The sequence below is a fragment of the Protopterus annectens genome, chromosome 4.part1 (genome assembly GCF_019279795.1).
Source record: "Protopterus annectens isolate FY-2018-M chromosome 4.part1, PAN1.0, whole genome shotgun sequence".
Taxonomy (NCBI): Eukaryota; Metazoa; Chordata; order Ceratodontiformes; family Protopteridae; genus Protopterus; species Protopterus annectens.
Window position 1 is genome coordinate 485430063 of NC_056734.1, and position 18602 is coordinate 485448664.

The 18602-nt window shown below is 39.7% G+C and overlaps 1 protein-coding gene across 1 annotated transcript in view; it reads left to right on the forward strand.

Moving 5' to 3' along the window:
* Positions 1–672: 672 nt before the first annotated feature.
* ATP13A3 (ATPase 13A3) overlaps positions 673–18602 on the forward strand; it is a 2707264-nt gene continuing 2689334 nt past the window's right edge. The window contains exon 1 of the mRNA XM_044070296.1: positions 673–981. The gene's annotated coding sequence lies outside the window, so the exon portion shown is untranslated. The remainder of the gene's footprint in view (positions 982–18602) is intronic.

Consider the following 18602-nt stretch of genomic DNA (forward strand, 5'->3'; position numbering starts at 1 on the left):
ATTACAATCATCTGAACTCATCGGACAAAAGAAAACATGCATTTATTTCTGCATTAAAATCTTGACCGCACTCCTTATAAAACTTACACACCACCCCCTGGCATTGTACTCATTTTTTTCGTTGACCCACTTTGTTTTAATACTCTAGTTGTAAGCTGTCACTATGACCCATACTTCAGACTTGTGTACAAAAATCACGTCACAGGTACGGTATACCTGCTCGGCCGTGGCTATTACCATTTGTTTTAACCCGCAACGAAAACCAGATTACTTATCAGTAAATTAATTGTTACATTATTTACATTCTTTATTTACAATACGCTAAAAAACAGAATAAGAATTACAGTAAAGGACACACAAACATGAACGAGGTTACCAAAGAATGCCGCCCATTATTTGACATCCAACTGACGTAACTGTAAAAAAAATACAGCAAAGAAAAGCGCGCGCCAATACTAACCCAAAAATGCATTCATAATAGTAAATCAGCTGTGAAAAAAAGTAAGACCTTGATATAATACTACACATCAGAAGAAAACGAGTAAGTCTGCAACCAAAAGAAACACATAGCAGAAGTTTAAAGTTATGAATAATAGCCACGCGCGATTATTAAAGGAGCAAAACTAGCGGAGCATCCATACCGAATAGCTCCACCCCTCCCGTCTTTCCTCCCTCCTTCAAGCGAATGGGATCCTCCTCTTTTTCCCTCACTCATTCTGTAATGCCTCCGCGCTTCTTGTCGATCTTTTGGCTGCCACAGCCAAACAGTTGTAACTCGTGTCGCTTTGTTGACACGTTGTAAAGCAATACAATAACTACTTCTGTGGGATTGTTATTGTGCGCTGTAATCATTAGGGTCTGCTGTTTTTCTAGTAGACATCACTAGTATTCGTGACCTGAAGTGACTGACTATAGTCGTGTTGCCAGAGCTTAGTAGCAGTAGCCATGGTTTTCTGTTACTGTCCGACCAATTTCTGTCGGGTGAGTGCGGGCGACTGTTTAGTATGTTTAATTGTTTACTGTTATCTTTTCATTTTGTTGGTGTTCGGTTACTAGACAGCCACTAATTCGTCTTGTGAGCAGCTAATTCTTACGCAAAATAACAGTTGGCTATATTGGTGTAAATGTAAGACGGTTCTTGTACTCAAACAGAAATGTACATTGTTATATAGTGGGGTAGATGTGTACACATCTATCCATCCAAGGGGCATGTTAATATGTATGGTGTCTGTATCCACTTGATCTAAAAGCACGTAGGAGTTTTTATTCACTCATTAATTCCGTTGAACACATGTGTACTTTGGTTTTCCTTTGCAGCGTTTTCCGATTTATTACAACACCCATAATGTCCAGCACTGTCACAGTCTTCTGGAGAAGTCTTGTACTGCGGAGTGACAACCGAAATGGAATTTTATCTTTCCTACGTTTTTGTAAACTCGAATGTTTTTGATTAATTAATCTGTGTTACTGTGGAGTAGTTCTGAAACTGACAATCTTTGTACTGCGTTGGATATGACGTAAATAAACAAATAGCGGCATAGTAAGGAAGGTTAATCACATGTGGTGGTAAAAGGATAGGTAACTGTACTGCCTTGTTATTCTGCACCACTTTTACCAGGTGCCAAAAAGGAAGAGGCCCTTGTTATATTTTCACATTGCTAAATGACTTCTTGAGTTGAGTAGTTAATTTTAATTTTAAACTCATTTTCCTTGTGCACTTTCTTAACCAAGTAATCGGCTACCGCATTGGCTGCTTACAAGTTTGCTGTGGAAATGTATTTGAGATATAGTTATTCTGTTGGAGATCTATCTACTTGTTAAGTAGAGAAGGCATTACAATGTATGAAGCTCTTTGTTTGTTGAATAGGTTTTGAAAAGTCCTAATGATACTTAACCTTTGGTTTGTGTCTTGGTTTGTCAGATAGAGTAGAGAACAAACGAGGGACTAGGTATACTAAAGGTACATTACAGTCCTTACTAAAGAAGTAGATATGATGGTGTTCATAGCTAAGTTACATTTGTGCAGATTGCAGGCACGCACAGAGAAAGTGGCATTATTAGAGGTCTGCTGCAACTATGTGTGATCATCTAAAAAGTCAAATGGACAGCCCAATGCAAATGAGTACACACTGCTATTTAAAATATGAGATGTATATAACTGCTGCACTGATGGTATGGTAATAAGTTTTCCTGTTTTTTCTGACAAGCACTGCTGTTTCTAGTCACTTTGTTGTTAGCAAAGGTGTTTAGCTTGGTTTTGAGTCTTATTTCTTGCTTTGAGAGGCTTGCTTCCACTGTATCACAACCCAGTGTATAGAGAGGCACTCTGCCTTGGAGGATGTGGTATATATAGGCACTAGTTAACTTATTAACTTTAAGGAACAGGAGGTGGTGGAACAATTTAGAGTACTTGGGGACATTCTAGGTACTTTGGTGAACTTGTTTGGTCTGCAAACTGGAACTGGAGAATTGCATGGCCTTCATATTCCTGTGAAAACCAATGTATGTGTGGCTTTCACTCTGCTTGCAACTTGGGGACAAGATGGACCTCTTTCAGACCTCTTCCATGAGGATGCAGATTGTCTTCAATGTTGTTTTAGCCCATACAATTGAGCATTTCTATTTCTCAGTGTGAACTTGGGACCAAGCAACTACCATGCATGCTTTCCACAGTCTGTCTTGCTTCTCTGTAGTGCTTAGGTGCAATCTATCACACCATGTTGCTATCAAAATTCTAATTGGACCATGGGGTAGGGAGGAGGTAACATTAATAGGAAAGATAACCATTTTGTCTGGTAGTGTATGAGGCAGGTGACCATTTCACCAATGCATCTGCCTGACATCCTGGTAGTACCTGTGATTCACACACTTGGGGGACAAAGTTACTTTACTGTCACTTCCTGTGTGGTAGGATACCACACGGACACCTTATTGATAAGTGTACAGTGCATACATCGTCACCTAATAACTATTGCCTTGTGTACTGTCTAAAGTTTAAAATTCACCACATCTTCATTTATCTCCTCCCTATTATGTTTTTCAGGTGTTGCAGGCTACCAGTTGAACCTTGGTTAATGACATCAGGCTGTAACACACATTGAAGTGCAGAAAAATGCTATGATACTGCCCTGTTCCTGACAGGAGTGAGTGTCCTTCTTAAAGCCTGCTTCCACTGCCTGATCAAGTCTGGAGGGGGCCTTTCAGTGTGGTCCTACTACCTCGAGTGGAATATTTACTGATTATTGCTTTCTGCACAGTATGATTCTGGGTCTGTTTGTCTGGTGCACCACTGTTACAACCAGTGAATGATAAAACACCCAGTGGTAATGCAGCTTCCTCTTTCATTTGCTGTATGTGTAATGATAGCGATAGTGGCCAGCTAAGAGCAGCACCATAGCATCCCGTCAGGCATGCATCGCAACAGTGACTAGTCCACAAGTATGGGTCATGGCAGTGTAAAGCCACAAAGATAAATCTTGGTGATTGTGCTACACTGAATACTGTGTGGTTGATTCACACTATGTATCAGACATTACTATACACGCCATACAGAAATGTATAGTTGATATGGTCACTGTCATTTTCATAGTGGTCGGTGGACAGAGGCACAAGTGCTTGGCATACTAGTATGGGGGATGATTTTTAGAAAAGTGTCAGGTTGTGAAGCTGGACATACAAGCACTCAGCCTTTTTTAAAGATGCATGCTTAAGAAGTGATGATGTCATAATAAAGCTGTCCGTTTTTATTCTGAAAGTATTGTTATTCTTGTAAACTAGTAGTTTCTGAGTAACTTATCTTTTTATGTCTTTTTTTATTTAGTTACTGTATTTATTGATATAATTTTTTTATCCTTAAGTAGGGTTATGTTTTTATTCGTCTTCATGGATTTCATGCTTTTGGTTAGGTTTGTTTCAGGTGTGTTTTTGGTTGGTGTGGTCTCCTACCAGTGTGTGAGGGTTGGACTTTGGGAAGTATCTGTCAAGAGTATGTAAAATTGTAAGAGTCTTTTACATTGGTATTGTCATGTACAGTGGCTCCTAAAGATAGCTGTGGGGATAGTCTTGTAGATCAGGAACAAGTGCTGCAATGTGAATTTGATAATGAGTTGCTATGACGGCAAAACCCACTGGATGTCGGTGATGCCCTTGAAAGAGACTGGCCAGTGCTGCGTGACCTTGTGGTATGGAGTCCAATGTCTAACTGGCTTATTCATTGAGGAATTCACATCCATGCATGCTGCAGTTGCTTCGGGCACACTTAGTGCATGCCCTAGATGGCCACCATGCATGTGTATGAACCTGCCGCCTGCCATGTTCACCACTGTAACCAGCGTATGTTTGGTAGGTTCTCATTATTGTAGGGATACAGAATGACATGAATGCCTTGTGAGCAACCATGCTTTGCTTGAGGATCATCATGGCATTGTCCCTGGCTTCCACCATTCTGATGTGCTGGTGAATTTCTTCATAATCTCTGCATCAGTCTAACCATCTCTGCCCGACTCCTCAGTGGCAGTAGTTTGTGCCTGAGCAATTTCACAACACATCTCTTTCTGTGTAGTCAATGCTTTATATGTCCGTGGAGCCGGATGTGATTAATGCCTTCGCTTGATAACCTATTGGACAGTCTTCACAGTAGGTAGTTGAACCTCTGACATTTTCATGTCTTTCTCCAGACGAACAGCATGTGCACCAGAAAGAGATGTTGAACTGTGAGGGGATTAAACCCTGTCTGGCAATGGTATTTGCCCTTGGTGCACAATGTTCAAATCTGTCTCCTCATTTCCACAGTTATCAACCTGTTTGAGGGGGAAAGCCCCCTGCCAATACACTTTACGACGACAGTCTGCTACTGTCCTTTAGGCAGTGTTATGAGAGTATTGGTGTCATTGTTGAGCAGTCATCCAGCTGTCAACAGCTTGCTGTGGTGCATGGTGCACCACAGCGTAGTTTACTGTTGTGCCATACCTGTAAACAAGTAAATGTTTTAATACATTGTCTCATTGACTGACATGTGATTAAATCAACATACAGATATTATTACAAGTGGAAAAAAGAAGAAATAGCTGCTTGTATTGGTAGTTTGATGGGGAGACATTTCAAGTTGGTAAGTAGTCTTGTATTTTGTCCATAATGAAATGCTGTGTTTTTAAGATGTACTGCATGGCAGCACTGACCTCCTGTAACATGGTAATAGTGTACTGAGCTGACAGTATCTGTTACCTTGAACATCACCTATTCCGTCATACTTTACACCATTGTCATCCTCTTGTATAGCAAATACTTCTCGCCAGGTGTCTATCTTTAGATTGTGGACGGATTACCAACTTTCATATTACAAGCAGTTGCATTCTGTTATGGTGTCCTGTGTCAAGAGTAAAACTCATCATTAACTGGTTTCTACACTGTCAAAGTGTAAGATTTCTTCTCCCTAAGGCATTTATGTTTGCCAGTGCTTGGTTCCACACCTTAGCTTACACTGACTGTCTAGGACCTCCCCTTTTCCAAATAGGCATTTTCCATTTGATTTGTGTGCATCCATGAATACGTATTCTCCTTAAGAGTAAAGCTGTCTCTTGCTTCCTGATACTGGAACATGTTGTCCTCAGGAGTAACAAAGTTTTAATATTAATAACTGTAGCTTTGCCCCGAGTCAAATGAAACAAGTACATGTTCCTGCATGACTTAAAATGGAACACTGAATTATGAATATATTTGACTCTGTAGTCCTGTTGCATTATTTCAGTGATGTATGTATTTTTCTTGTCTCTCTTTTTTTTTGTGTGTGTGTGTGTGTGTCTGTCTAATCGCAGAATCCTGAAATGCTTAGAGGCTGCAAGAGATGTTTGATGTTAACGCATGTATGGTATAGTTTGTGGGAGGGGGAGTCTATAGCCAGAAACTGTTTCATGTTTGAGTTCATGAAATTCATGACAGGTTATGCAAAGTGTCTCTGTGCTTTGCTGTTGGCAGGTGCCACTCTGACAAACATAGAATAGTGCCATCTGCAGCATATAGTACAAAATTAAGAATTTGTAAGTTGACTGAATTTGTGTGCTACTTACAACATGCCATTTGAAGTAATAAAAATCCTTTTTACTACTACCATGGAAGCACTTGCTGCATTGTCCTAACTGATTACAATAATCTGGTTTTATTATATCCTTCACATTGTTTTTCACATATTATTTGCTTTAATTTTGGCATTCTGTTGATCTTTATTGCTGTATGCATGCCCACCTGTCCAACTAATGTGTGAGCTTTGTGTGAGTATGCGTGAAATGCATCAATCGTTTAGCTACCTGAGCTGGTTTTAGTCGCATTGCATTATGTGTGATTCATACCCCAGGAGTCAGACTTTCACACAGTAGACATCATTTTGGTTTTGCGTTCTGGCAAGGAACGCTGTCTTCTGTAAGTACTTGAGGCAGAGTCCCAAACTAGTGTGCAAAGAAAGAAAAATCATCTTATAGCTGTTTTGCACCCTGTACAGGGAGAAGTCTGCAAGCTGTAGCAGGAGGACCATTTAAGCATATTGATGAGGTGGCAGGTCTGACTTATCAGCATTCTCCGGTGTTTAACGTACTGATAAACAGTATCATCACTAGTACAGCAACATGCAGTGCCGGCAGCCTGACCAGTTTGCCCAATGGGTGGGGGTGGATTTGGCATAATGCTTAAGGTGGTCACCTCATTGACGCACAAAGTGCAGAGTTTGATTCTGACTTTAGGTCATTGGTTAGGCTTAAAATGGTCCTTCAGGGCTTTTAGACTGAAATTCACTTATGAGCTTGTGAACCTAGAAGACGTAAATTCACTTATGAGCTTGTGAACCTAGAAGACATATGTGAGCAATGACCAGCGTCATGTTATTTATTTGTTAATTTTTTAGTAATATTACAGTAACAGAATTCTTTCCAATTTAAAGTATTTAGAAGATTAAACTCCATGGATAGATGTACCAATAAGTGTACAGTAAATTTTTACTTAATGTTCAAAAGGGTGATTTAATAACGAGAAATAGCCTTATCACTTTCTTGTATGCATAGTCAGGCTAGTGATCAGTAATGCATTACAAAACGAAACCTTCCACTCCAGAAAATGATTTTTAAAAATCCAGGGGAACCCGGAAACTGTACAATGTAAGCTTATGGCTTTTTACTGCAATTTTAGTTGATCAGGCGTCAAGGTACTGAAGATGATGATAAAAGGAGTATCTTTTACAAATTCATAATTAGTTTATAGGCAAATATGTTCCCGTGAGAGCATGAAATCAAATACTTCATTTCAGTCATTGTGGTCTCATAAACTGACGGAAAAAGAAAAAAAGGTTGTGTTGGAAATACAGTGAGCATTCAAATACTAAACACTTGATATACAATGGTGTTCAGAAGATATTCAGAGGAAGAGTTAGAAGAACATGGTAATGAGTGTCCGCCATTCGTAAATACCAGCTCTTGAATGCTTGAAAGCATATGGAAAAACAATATTTTCTTGCGTCAGTATTTTCAGATAATGTCACCATGAATGATCTTGGACTGCTTGTTTACATCTTTGCAGATGAGTTATTTGACTGGTGGTAATACATTTTAAGTGGTATTAAGTGGCTTAGGTGAGCACCACATTACAGCTAGGTGAGCAGATACCAAGGCAGTCAGTAAAATCTAGCAGTTTTCTGCTGCAGGTCCAGACAACTTAAATATCTTTTTTCCCCTAGCAATCATTAGTTATTCCATGAGTCCATGTTTTGATAGATTTGTTTCAGCATTATTAAAACTTTTTTTTGTTCCCAGTGAATGGAAAGAAATCATTCCCTTCAGGGCCAGTGTTAGCATTTTTGGTGGTCATAGCAAAGTTCGGGTTTTGGGGTTCCCTGTACACTTCTGGTCTAAGCCCTGTCTTTGTCACCTCTCCTAAAGAACCTAATTCATGCTGCAGATTTTTAGTAGTGTGTACAGACTGAACTTTACATTGCTACTTTGACACATTACAACAGTTCTATATACAGAGCTGGACTTGGGTGAAATGGTGCCCTAAGCACTGCCTGTTGGTTACCCCTCATACATGCACATTATCCAGTGCTTCCCATACCATGCACATTACTGTTTTCTTTTCTCACATTTTGCCTTACTTTTTAGTTTTTACAAGATGCCACAACTTTCTGCGTGCTTTGAAGTACCTTTTAAAGTTTTTGTTTTCTTTTTCACATCCTTTTCATCCAATGGTGGCTTGAACAGAAGTTGAAGGAAAGAAATCCATTTTTGTTGTTCAGCTTTACTTTTCCGTGCATCTCTCAGCATACCTTTCTTGACCAAGACAGCACAGTAATATCCATTTAGGAAATAACTTGATTAAGCCTGAGCCCCTAGATGACCGAGGGTTTTCTCTGCTGTGTGATGCATTTTAGAGCATTTCTCCAACTTTAAATCCAGTGGTTATCTGAATAAAATGAGGAGAATTAAAATAATTTTGGTCTTAGTTTTTATTTCAAAGAAGACTTGTGCCAAGGCTTGATGTTTAAAACTGACAAAATAAGCAGTGGCTTGCAATAAACTAACAAGGTAATTGTTGTGAAGATGCACATATTTTGTCTAGTATTATCACCCCTTACAAAACAAAAAAGACCCTCATTGTCTGTGCATCCTTCTGGTGTTAGATTGGGATGAAAGCAGAGGTTTGAATGACCACAGTCCTATACTTGCAAGTGGCTGCTGTCATACCTGTATATAGCATGCCTCTGCACCCCAAAGGCAGCCATCTATAAACATGTCTGACATATGATTATGAGGAAAGTGAACAGAAATGTATTACATTTGATTGCAGTTACAGTATACTGCTCCTACAGTAGCAACAGCAACCTTCTTTGTACACATCTGAGGTCTGCGAGTAAAGTAAAAGAAACAATGACAACACTGTCTCCAGAACCTACACAAGTGATGTTGACCTCCTGCGCACCTATCTAAGGTTTGATTGTGATGACAATTAAAGTAATGACCTCACCATCTCCAGCCCCTGCACAACCTACAGCAACCTTTTGCAGATACCTCTGAGCGGGGCTGATTTTAGAAGTGGTGCAGTGGAGGGCAGAGGCCACTACTAATTCAGTGTCAAAATCCATTTGCAGTCTGGGGTGTGTGGCCCCCAGACTGCTAGAAGCTGTAAATGTCCGATTGTAGAAGCTGTAAATGTCCGATTGTTCTGTGATGTATATTATTCTTTACTTTTAAAAATATAATCACTAACTGTTTTTTTTACTGCTACGCAGAAGGGTTATGTGTCTGCCCAATGTTATTGTGTGTGTGTGCGCGCGTGCGCAAAGGGTAATAATCCATTTTAAGTTACACACACGGCACATTCACCTTTAAGGAAACTGGAAGAATTCCATTTAACCCACTGCCTATTTTTGATTTAATGGGGTAAACTAGAGCACAAGGATAGACGCAGACAGAATGAGAAGGGCATGCATACTCTCTCTCTTTCTGTAATGTGTGTGTGTGTGTATGTATGTATATATATATATATATATATATATATATATATATATATATATATATATACACACACACACACACACACACACACACACACACACACACACACACACAGTTTTTAAGTATGTATGTAAAAAACAAAAAAAAGAAACCCAAAACTTCCATCAGAGCAAAGCACTTTGAAATGACAGTGCTATTCACTGCGCCACAGTGTTAATGAACAGTTGGTTTCACACACACTCTTCCTGCCAAACCACCAAAGATGGCCACCTGTAATGTGTAAGTGTCCGAATCACGTGTAGGTATGGGTATGTTCCAACATGGCTTTGTTACAGGTTTATCATGTTTAACAAGTGAGTAGCTTTTGCAATAATATAACCACAGCTTTAGATGAAAGCTTGCCTGTAGTGGTGATATTCCTACATTTTGGTAGCATCTTTGATACTGTACTTCATAGTGAAATTGTCAAAGTCCTAGGGAATCTGCAGATAAATATTTATAGGTTCATAGTTAAGTGCTAGCTAGCTACTCTTGCAGGCCATTTTAAGCCTAGCACACGTTCCATTTTTGTACTTGAAATAAGCTGTCCCATTTGGTTATAGATTGGGCTTGCGCATTCCGTAGTTGATAATTATATATTACTCCTTAATGAGAATAACTAGGATCATATATAAATAATTTGAGGGAATCCATGTATGGGGTAAAGCATTTAGGAGCCACATCTGACCATTTGTAGTGCATGGACCATTGCTGAGGCATATTTTCTGTTTCCTATCCATAGATCTAAGTTGCGTTTGAAAATGGACAGGGATGAACTTTGTTTTATGTGGGTGGGGAGTCTGTTCCATATCTGTTCCATAAAAGCAGTATCCTCTGCTAAATTTACCTGTCTTTCCAAGCCATTCTATTGATGTTGCATAAGAGGTTTAGACTCCTAGATGGAGTAGTTCTGATACCATTTGACTTGCTGATGTGCGTTTAAATCCATTAGTAATAGTTTGGAGGATGCCTTGTATGCCAGACACTGGTCACCTCTTAGCAGAGTGTAGAATACAGTGTAGTGACAGGGCTCTGAGTTGGTCTATGTAGGGCATATTGTTTAGGTCTTGTATTCTTTTAGTAAGGTATCTCTGTCTCTGTGTGCATCTCTCTGGGGTTTCCAATTGTTGTATATGTCTGGACAGATACATGCCTAAGGGAGCATTATATTCAATGACTGACCTAATGAGGGTTTAGTAAAGGGGGACAGTGACATCCTTGGATCTGGACACAATCCCTTTTATAAGCTGTGCAATATAGAAGGACTTCTTAAAACAGTAGACACATGTTGCTCAAAAGTTAGGTCACTGTCCACATAAGTTCCCAAATTCTAAACTGGTTCAGTTCCTGGGGGTATATTGCCAGTATGGTTGTTCCCTGGGGTAGATGACTTCCCAAAGGATTCAGTAGTACATTTTTTGGCATTTAGTTTTAGACCATGATTTTGACACCATTTATTTATTTGAGACAAACCTTCCTGAGGGATGGCCAAGTCATTTAGGGATTCAATGACTGCTGCTAGCTTGCAGTCATCTGCAAACATAGTTAGCCAGAGCCATTTGGTATTGGCTTTTACTTTAGAAAACAAGATGCTAAACAGAAGAGGTCCCAGCACAGAACCCTGGGAGAGCCACTGGTGACTGGTCCTGTTTGTGAGGTAACTTCCTGTATTTTGAGTATCTACTTGTCTGTGGGCTAGTTGGCAATCCAGAGGGTGACATAGGTGGTTTATTCCCAGTTTGTTTATTTAACTTTTCTACTATGCCTAAGTGGGAATGTCAAAAACTATGATCAGGTTAAGGTATGTGGTGTGTACCATTTTGCCTTCATCCATTGGTTTGGTAACCTCTTCAAAAAAGATCCACCAGGTTGAGTAAGCATGACATACCCTTGACGAATCCAAGCTGTGGTATAGTGTTTGGAGGCTCCCGGTATCCTGATTAATTCCATAATACATCTTTCCATGGATATGCATATGATGCTGGGCAAACTTATGGGTCTGTAATTACCTGTGTCTGTGGAAGGGCCTTCCTTATGCAGGGGAATGACTGTAGCTGATCGCCATTTGCTTGGTCCAAAAGCTGTATGGAGGCTGAGATTTAACAGTGTTGGTAGGGGTGTGGTTAAATTGTGTTTCATGTGCACCCAGAGATATCAGCGCAGTATTTTTAGCTTTTGATAGCAGTTTTTAGGACTTTTAGCTGGGGTGAGCCAGTTTTCAGGTATATCTTGAGGGCAGACTGAAGGAGAAGACTGGGATAAAGATAGAGCTAAATTTGTAGGCCAGTAAGTTAGTTATACCTTCATCCTCACAGTTGATATCCTTGTTCACAGTCCGCTCAGTGCATTGCCAAACTGTGAAGTAGCTCAAAATGAGCTGATTGGGAGCGAAGTCTTCAGAGTTTTCCTGCCAACAGAGAGAGGGAGGCTGAGCCCTGAAAGGACAATGCTAGGAATAGTAAAATAAATGCCCACAACTTGGCATAAAAAAACTTGCCAAAAAACAAGAGAGATGGAGAAGAGGGAGCAGCTAAAGCAACAGTGCTCATCTGGAAATTTAGAGTTACAGCAACTTCATATTGGGCAACTTTACTATTTTGTGCATATTGATCACTGCAGCAGTAGCCTTGGCTATATGGGTCAATTAATATTGCTAACTGTATTTGGAAGGAGAAGGGTCCAGGAGCCCCTGGGGAATGTTCCTAGCAAAACTTGATCTAGACCTAGTGAAGGAACCGAGCTTTAGTGCTTTGTAAAATTGTGTAGAGTACCTAGTAGTAGCTTCTAGAATACGTCTAGAATCCAACTCTTTCAAAAAAGCCATAAAATGGGCCCTGACCCTCCCTGGAATAGATTTGTCATGGTGAGTATAACAAAAGGTAAAAGCCTTAGACGAGCATTTGCAAATAGTCTCTTTTGGCATGGGTGGTTGTTCTTACCTTCTCAAGAAATGAACAGCTGATCCAAAGATCTGAAAAAGTTTAATTCTCTCAAGATGGTACCTGAGTTGACTGGACATCCAAGGTATGGAGTATCTTTTCTCCCTCATTCTTATGTTGAGGGGAGAAGACTGGGAGATAGTGATATCGAAGCTTACTTTAAGCCAAACTAAGCATAAAAGAAGGTTTAGTAAAGGAAACTCATTCCATATGGAAAATGAGATGGGGTTGACAAACTGTAAGAGCTTGTAACTCCCAATACCATTCAAGCAGAGGTCAGAGTAATCAGAAAAAGCTATTTTCCATGTTGAGAGCCTCAAGTCAGCCAGATCAACTTGTTCAAATGGAGGGAATGTTATGGTCTCTAACAAAATTAAAATCCCAAGGGAAGGGCCACATGTTTATTTGAAGGCTTCTTATGCAAAACCCCTCTCGAGAATATTTGACATGAGACTGCCTTGAAAGACTAGGATCCATGGGCAGACATACTGAAATGGCTGATAAATGACCCTTGATAGAGGAGTAAGAACATGGGTTAGTAACTCACAAAAATGTAAAACCTGAAAACAACTAGCCTTGAATGGGTGCTGGTGTGGTTGCTGGCATCAGCTTGAAAACCTCTTCCATTTACTAATATATGATTTTCTGTTAGGAGGCTTTCTTGCCTCCATTAGTACCAGCTGCATGTCATCAGAAAATACTCGCCTAAAAGGAATTAAGTCCCTGTCATCCAGGCAGTCATTTGAAGATGATTGATGGGTGTATGAAACACCCCTGTTCTTGTGTAATTAGATCCATTCTCTGAGGAAGCGTATGGTAATTGCCCCTAGCCATTTCCAAAAGAAGTGAGAACCACAGTTGTCTGGGCCTGAAGGGAATTAACACAATGATCTTTGTTCCTTCTTAATCTTCAGAAGTACTCTGACTGTTACTGGAAAGGGTAGAAAGGCATGCAGGAACATTCCTGTCCAAAGAAAATTCATCTTCCCGGCCTTCTTGATTGAAGTCCTGAAATTGCATTTTACCAGTTGATTGTTCAGAGAGGAGGCAGAGGTATATGTGAGGAACTCCTCAGAGATGGATCAAATCTTGAAAGACCCCTGATCTGCTTTCCATTTGTGAGGGTTTGCCACCAGTTTTGTTCTGATAGAATGCAGGATGCCTGTAGAGTGAGACTGTGCTATGAAGCTATATCCCAAGCTAACATGGCTAGTCTGTAAAAGGGGGTATGACCTGGGTCCCCCTTGCTTGCTGATGTACCACATGACAGTGGTATTGTCTGTAACCACTTGAAGAGATTCTGGGGACCTTGATCAGAGCAAGCATCTCCTAGATATTTGTATGCTTGTGTCTGTCCTTGGTGGCTCACACCCCCTGCACTTCCTCCTGAAACTGCTTCCCAAGCAAAGTCTGAAGTTTGTGTGGTGTCTGACTGCTTTGGAGCAGGGAGGGAGAGGTGGAAAACTGGATTTAAGGATATGTGTTTCCACCAAAAATGTATTTTCTGACTAACTCCAGTACTGAGATCTGAAAAGGTAAAGGGTGTTGATGCTGGGACCAGAGAGATTTCAGATACCACTGTGTCTTTTTCATATGGAGTCTTGTCAGGGGTATCAGAATCATAGACACTGTGAGACAAAAAATCCTGAAGTATTCCCCCACAGTGACTGAAGTCTGAGTGGAAAACCTTAGCAATAGATCTAATTAAAGATCTTTTTTTTTTCTTGTAGAAGAAAAGCTCTTTGAACTGAGGTGTCTAGTTGACATTCCAGGAACACAATTCTTTGTGAAGGAATCAAAGACTTTTGAATGTTCTCTTGAAATCCCAACTTGTGCAACAAATTTCTTTCATCCGAGAGAGAGGGAGAGACTCCTGACATTTTGAAAAAGACCCTCTGCAAAGATGAGCTGAGCAAGTCATCTAAATATGGAGAAATGTGGATAACCCTGTAGCCTAGAATGAGGTATAATTGCAGATGGACACTTTATGAATACTCTTGGTGCAGTGCATAGTCCAAAGGTGCAGTGCATAGTCCAAAGGGTAAGGCAGAGAACTGATAAGGTGATCAGACATGCACAACCTTAAGAAGCACCTGAAGTCTGGAAGAATAGGGATGTGATAAGCATCTTTAAGTCTAGTGTTAGTAGGAAACTTGAAAGAGGAAGAAAAGGTGACAGCTTGTGACACTCTATCATCAAGTTTGGATATCAGCTCTGGATCTTTCTTTCCTAAGCCTGTTTGTGGTGATCTATGCATTTTCTTTCTTTGGCACTAGGGACATCCTTAGATAAAACCCTTTCCCCACCTGGGAAGAAGGAACTGGTTCTGTCATTCTTTGGGGACAGCATGTGATAAAGAACAGGTGATAAAACAGTATGATCAGCAGAAGGAGGAATTTCCTCCCACCTCCTGATAAATGGATTTCAGAACCCATTTGTTTATCTGTTGCCAAAGAGAAAAATGGAGGTTCAGACTGGAAGAAAAATGGGGTCAGGGTGGGAGGGAGTCACAAGGTCTCTTGAGTAGTCATTCAGACTTGTTGTACTGTTCTTGGTTTTGAAAGGTTTGAGACTATTTTTTGGAATCTCCTTGCCACTTCTTAAACATACATTTACCAGAATTCTGTTGAGACTGTTTGTTCTGTTTTTTTGCCAAAATTGGAGGAGGAGAAAGAAAAATCCTTTGGACAATTTGGAAAAGGAAGGCTGAATATCTTATGGAATCCCTGGATCAGCTTGCCCCTTTGATCATACTTTTGATCACCTCTGCAGCAGGGAGACCACATGCTAAAGCTTTGTCCTCTTGGAATGCAGCCAAGCAAACCTTCTTTAAACAGTACCAATGGCCGTAACCCTGGAAAAAGTATCAAGAGAGTCATATACTTTAAACAATGAGTAGTGACCTGTGCAGTAGAAGAAAGCAAGTAATTTAAAATCAATGTATTCTAAACAAGACAAAACTGTAGATAAAACATCAGAACCAACTTTAACATATGAGTCTGGCAATTTAAAATTCTGAAAAATCAAAGTTGCAGAAGCATTTACTATTTTCCCTTAGTAAGTGGTTAGCAGCAGTGGAGCCGACTATGGCTATAGCTACTGGGTCAGGTTTGGGAATAGTGGTGTAAATATTTAAAAGACTGAGGAACTGCATCCTATCTGTATTTACGGGACAGCTGGCTGACTATCAGGAAAATTGCAGGTAGTAAGAGAGACATCCCCTAAAGCTGACAGGACTGAAGGAATGGGTATAGGTTCTGAAAATCTTTCAGTAAAAACTCAATATTTTCTGAGGGAGTTTGAAACCTCTGTGTTCTTCCTCTGAAAGCACTGGGACATTTTAGCAGTAATCTTAGAGAAAGAGAAACTCCACAGGAAGAATCTGATATTGAGCTCTCCTTAAGTCTGAATCAGAAACCAAAGCTAAAGTCAAAACCCTGAATCCATCCCTGCATCTTCCCAATCTGTAATCCTCTCAGGAAGAGGCATTCTTCTTACTCTAGGAAGGATTAATAGCATGAATTAAACACAGAGTCAATCCCAGTAAAATATTTTTATCCAAAGAAATTTGAGAAGGAGTAGGTACATGTTTGGTGTCTTTTTTGACAGGGAAAATGGTGCCAGTTGTGTTATTAATGCCAGCCGTTGCTTTCCTGGAGAGGGATACAGCATTCTGACAACAAATACACCTTCCCTGTTTCCGCTCCCAGGAGCAACAAGAGTTGCTATCTTCCTCCGAGGGAACTCCCAACAGTCACAGAGGAAGTGGCTAATCCCCCATTCCATAGTGGCTGTAGGTGCTACACCAGAGGGATTTGGGGTAAAAGATGAGTGATCTGAAGTACAACAAATGTCCACAGCAGAGTCATTCACCTGCGGCTGAGGCAAATTGCTAGCCTTCTGTGGTGGTAAAGGCGGTAGTTTTTTTCTTTTTGTGGCTGGAGGACCGATCGTGGTTAAGATGAAAATGGCTTTCCTAGGTAAGATAAGCAGCAAATGCCTGTAAAACTACAAGTCCAGAAAATTTACTTTTTTGATAGTGTTTGAAAGTGATTTTTTACCCTCTTTTTTTTTTCTATCGCTTCCCCACAATAGAAAATTAATTTTCTATGGAGAAACTGTTTATTTCACACTACTTTAATAGAGCTCAGTTTAAAAGTATGTTGCAGTCTGAGTTTAAATCTGTGGTTTGTTACAAGGCAGGACAGGTTGGAGAAGGATACAGAATAACCAATCCTCTACCAAAATTGTTGTTATGGGTGTTTCACAAGTGGTTGTGCTTGCACCGTTATGGTTTGTGTTATTTTTGTCCAGAATACCTTGTGTCTAGAATGGTGTCTTAAGCAGCTTTGCAAATGGCACCAAAATTAGGGGCATTGTCCATAACACATGATCAACATAGTCTTTTTTTTTTTTTTTTTGATTCACACTGGACATGGTCCAAATATAGTGGTGTCAGATTTAATATGAGAAAGGTGTGGTTGTTTTCACTGTTGTACACTGTACAATACTATACCCAATACACTGTGGACCTGGAATTTTAATGGCTATAAATTATCCTTGGAGAACCATTTGAAGATAACATTAAGAAGATCTTATGGTCACTTAGAACGTATTAAAATGTAGAATAAGTAGATTTAGTGATGTCTTGATACCAATGTTTAAGGCAGGTATTGGACCACAGTTGGAGTACTGCTTGTCATTTTCAATGTATAATGGCTCCCATTTGAAAAATTGGAACCAAGGGGAAGAGGTACTTTGAAAGTCAAATCGTAGTGGTTAAAGATCTGCCTTGCAGGGGAAGGTTAGAAAGTATTGCTCTCTATTTTGTTGGGTAGAGCTTGATTAGGGAAGATAATATATTGATGTACAGGTTCCAGAAAGAGGAGGTGCTTGCAACAACTTAACTTTGGGTGTTTGATTTTTATGACCTAATTTGAATATAGGGAGTGATACAACTTTAATGAATATTTTTCTCATGTAAAACAGGTTACCTAAGTTTTTTTTTCATTTTACCGCAGCATGTTTGGTTTGGAAAACTTCACCTGTGTAAGTAATTTACATATTCTTCAGCATTCTTGAAATGTTTAGTCTGTTGTGCAGTGCCATTGCTATGACCCTGGGCTGATAGTGACACATTCTTAAAATGGCCTTACTTAAGCTTTAAATTTGTGTCATATACATTGAATATCACCCATAATTTGGTTGACTGCGTAGAAGGGACTAGGTACAATAAAGGGCTGTATAGTTTTTTCTGAAGGAGCAGATAGTTTGGTTATGTTGTTTTGGAAAGACCTTTTAATTTCACACATTTTCAACAATGCTTTGAATACACATACACTCAGAGAGAAGAAAACAAATCATTGTAAACATTATTATTAGCTTGATGCGTTGTATACACGTGTCTTTATTGACATTTATTCACTCCAACATTGCATAAATGGCTGAAGTTTTCCTTCTCTTAAAGTTAGGCTCCTGAAAATTATTCTGCATGTATTTTCCCCTGCATGTTTCATTTATTTCTTTGTAACTTGCTCCTTCCCTTATCTCAACACACACACTACCTCTGATTATTTTAGTTTCTTTTCAGTAATCAGAACTTCAGTTACTGTTTGTTTTAGATTGATTTCCATTTTCTAGATTTTGGCAACCAGTAGCATGAAAATTAGCAAGGCCTTCCTATGTCTAGGAGAGATATTTTATCCTAGCTCAAAAGAATCATTTCCTTAGTTACAATCGTTTGCTCTGTGAACATTTCTGGCAGTGTTCTGTAGGGAAATTTTAAAATCTGCCATCTCGTATTCACAAAACTGTGTTCTCATTTACCTCTCTATTCCCATTACCCTGCAATTATTACTATATACCTGAGGAAAATTTTATCCGAATTCTGATTGGATCTTTGAAAAACACTTCCATGCAAAAATACTAAGTCTTAACTGACTTTGTTGCATACTTGGGAGCCATACAGATGTCCTCCTACTGTTCTTTTGTATATTCCATCCATCCATCTTCAACCCCTTTTCCTATTTTACATATGAGGTTGGGGTGTCACTTCCGTAGTGACAATCATCTTGAGACAGGTTTTACACTGCCGGGTTGCCTTTTCATTTTTTTTTCCCAGTCTTTTTTTCTA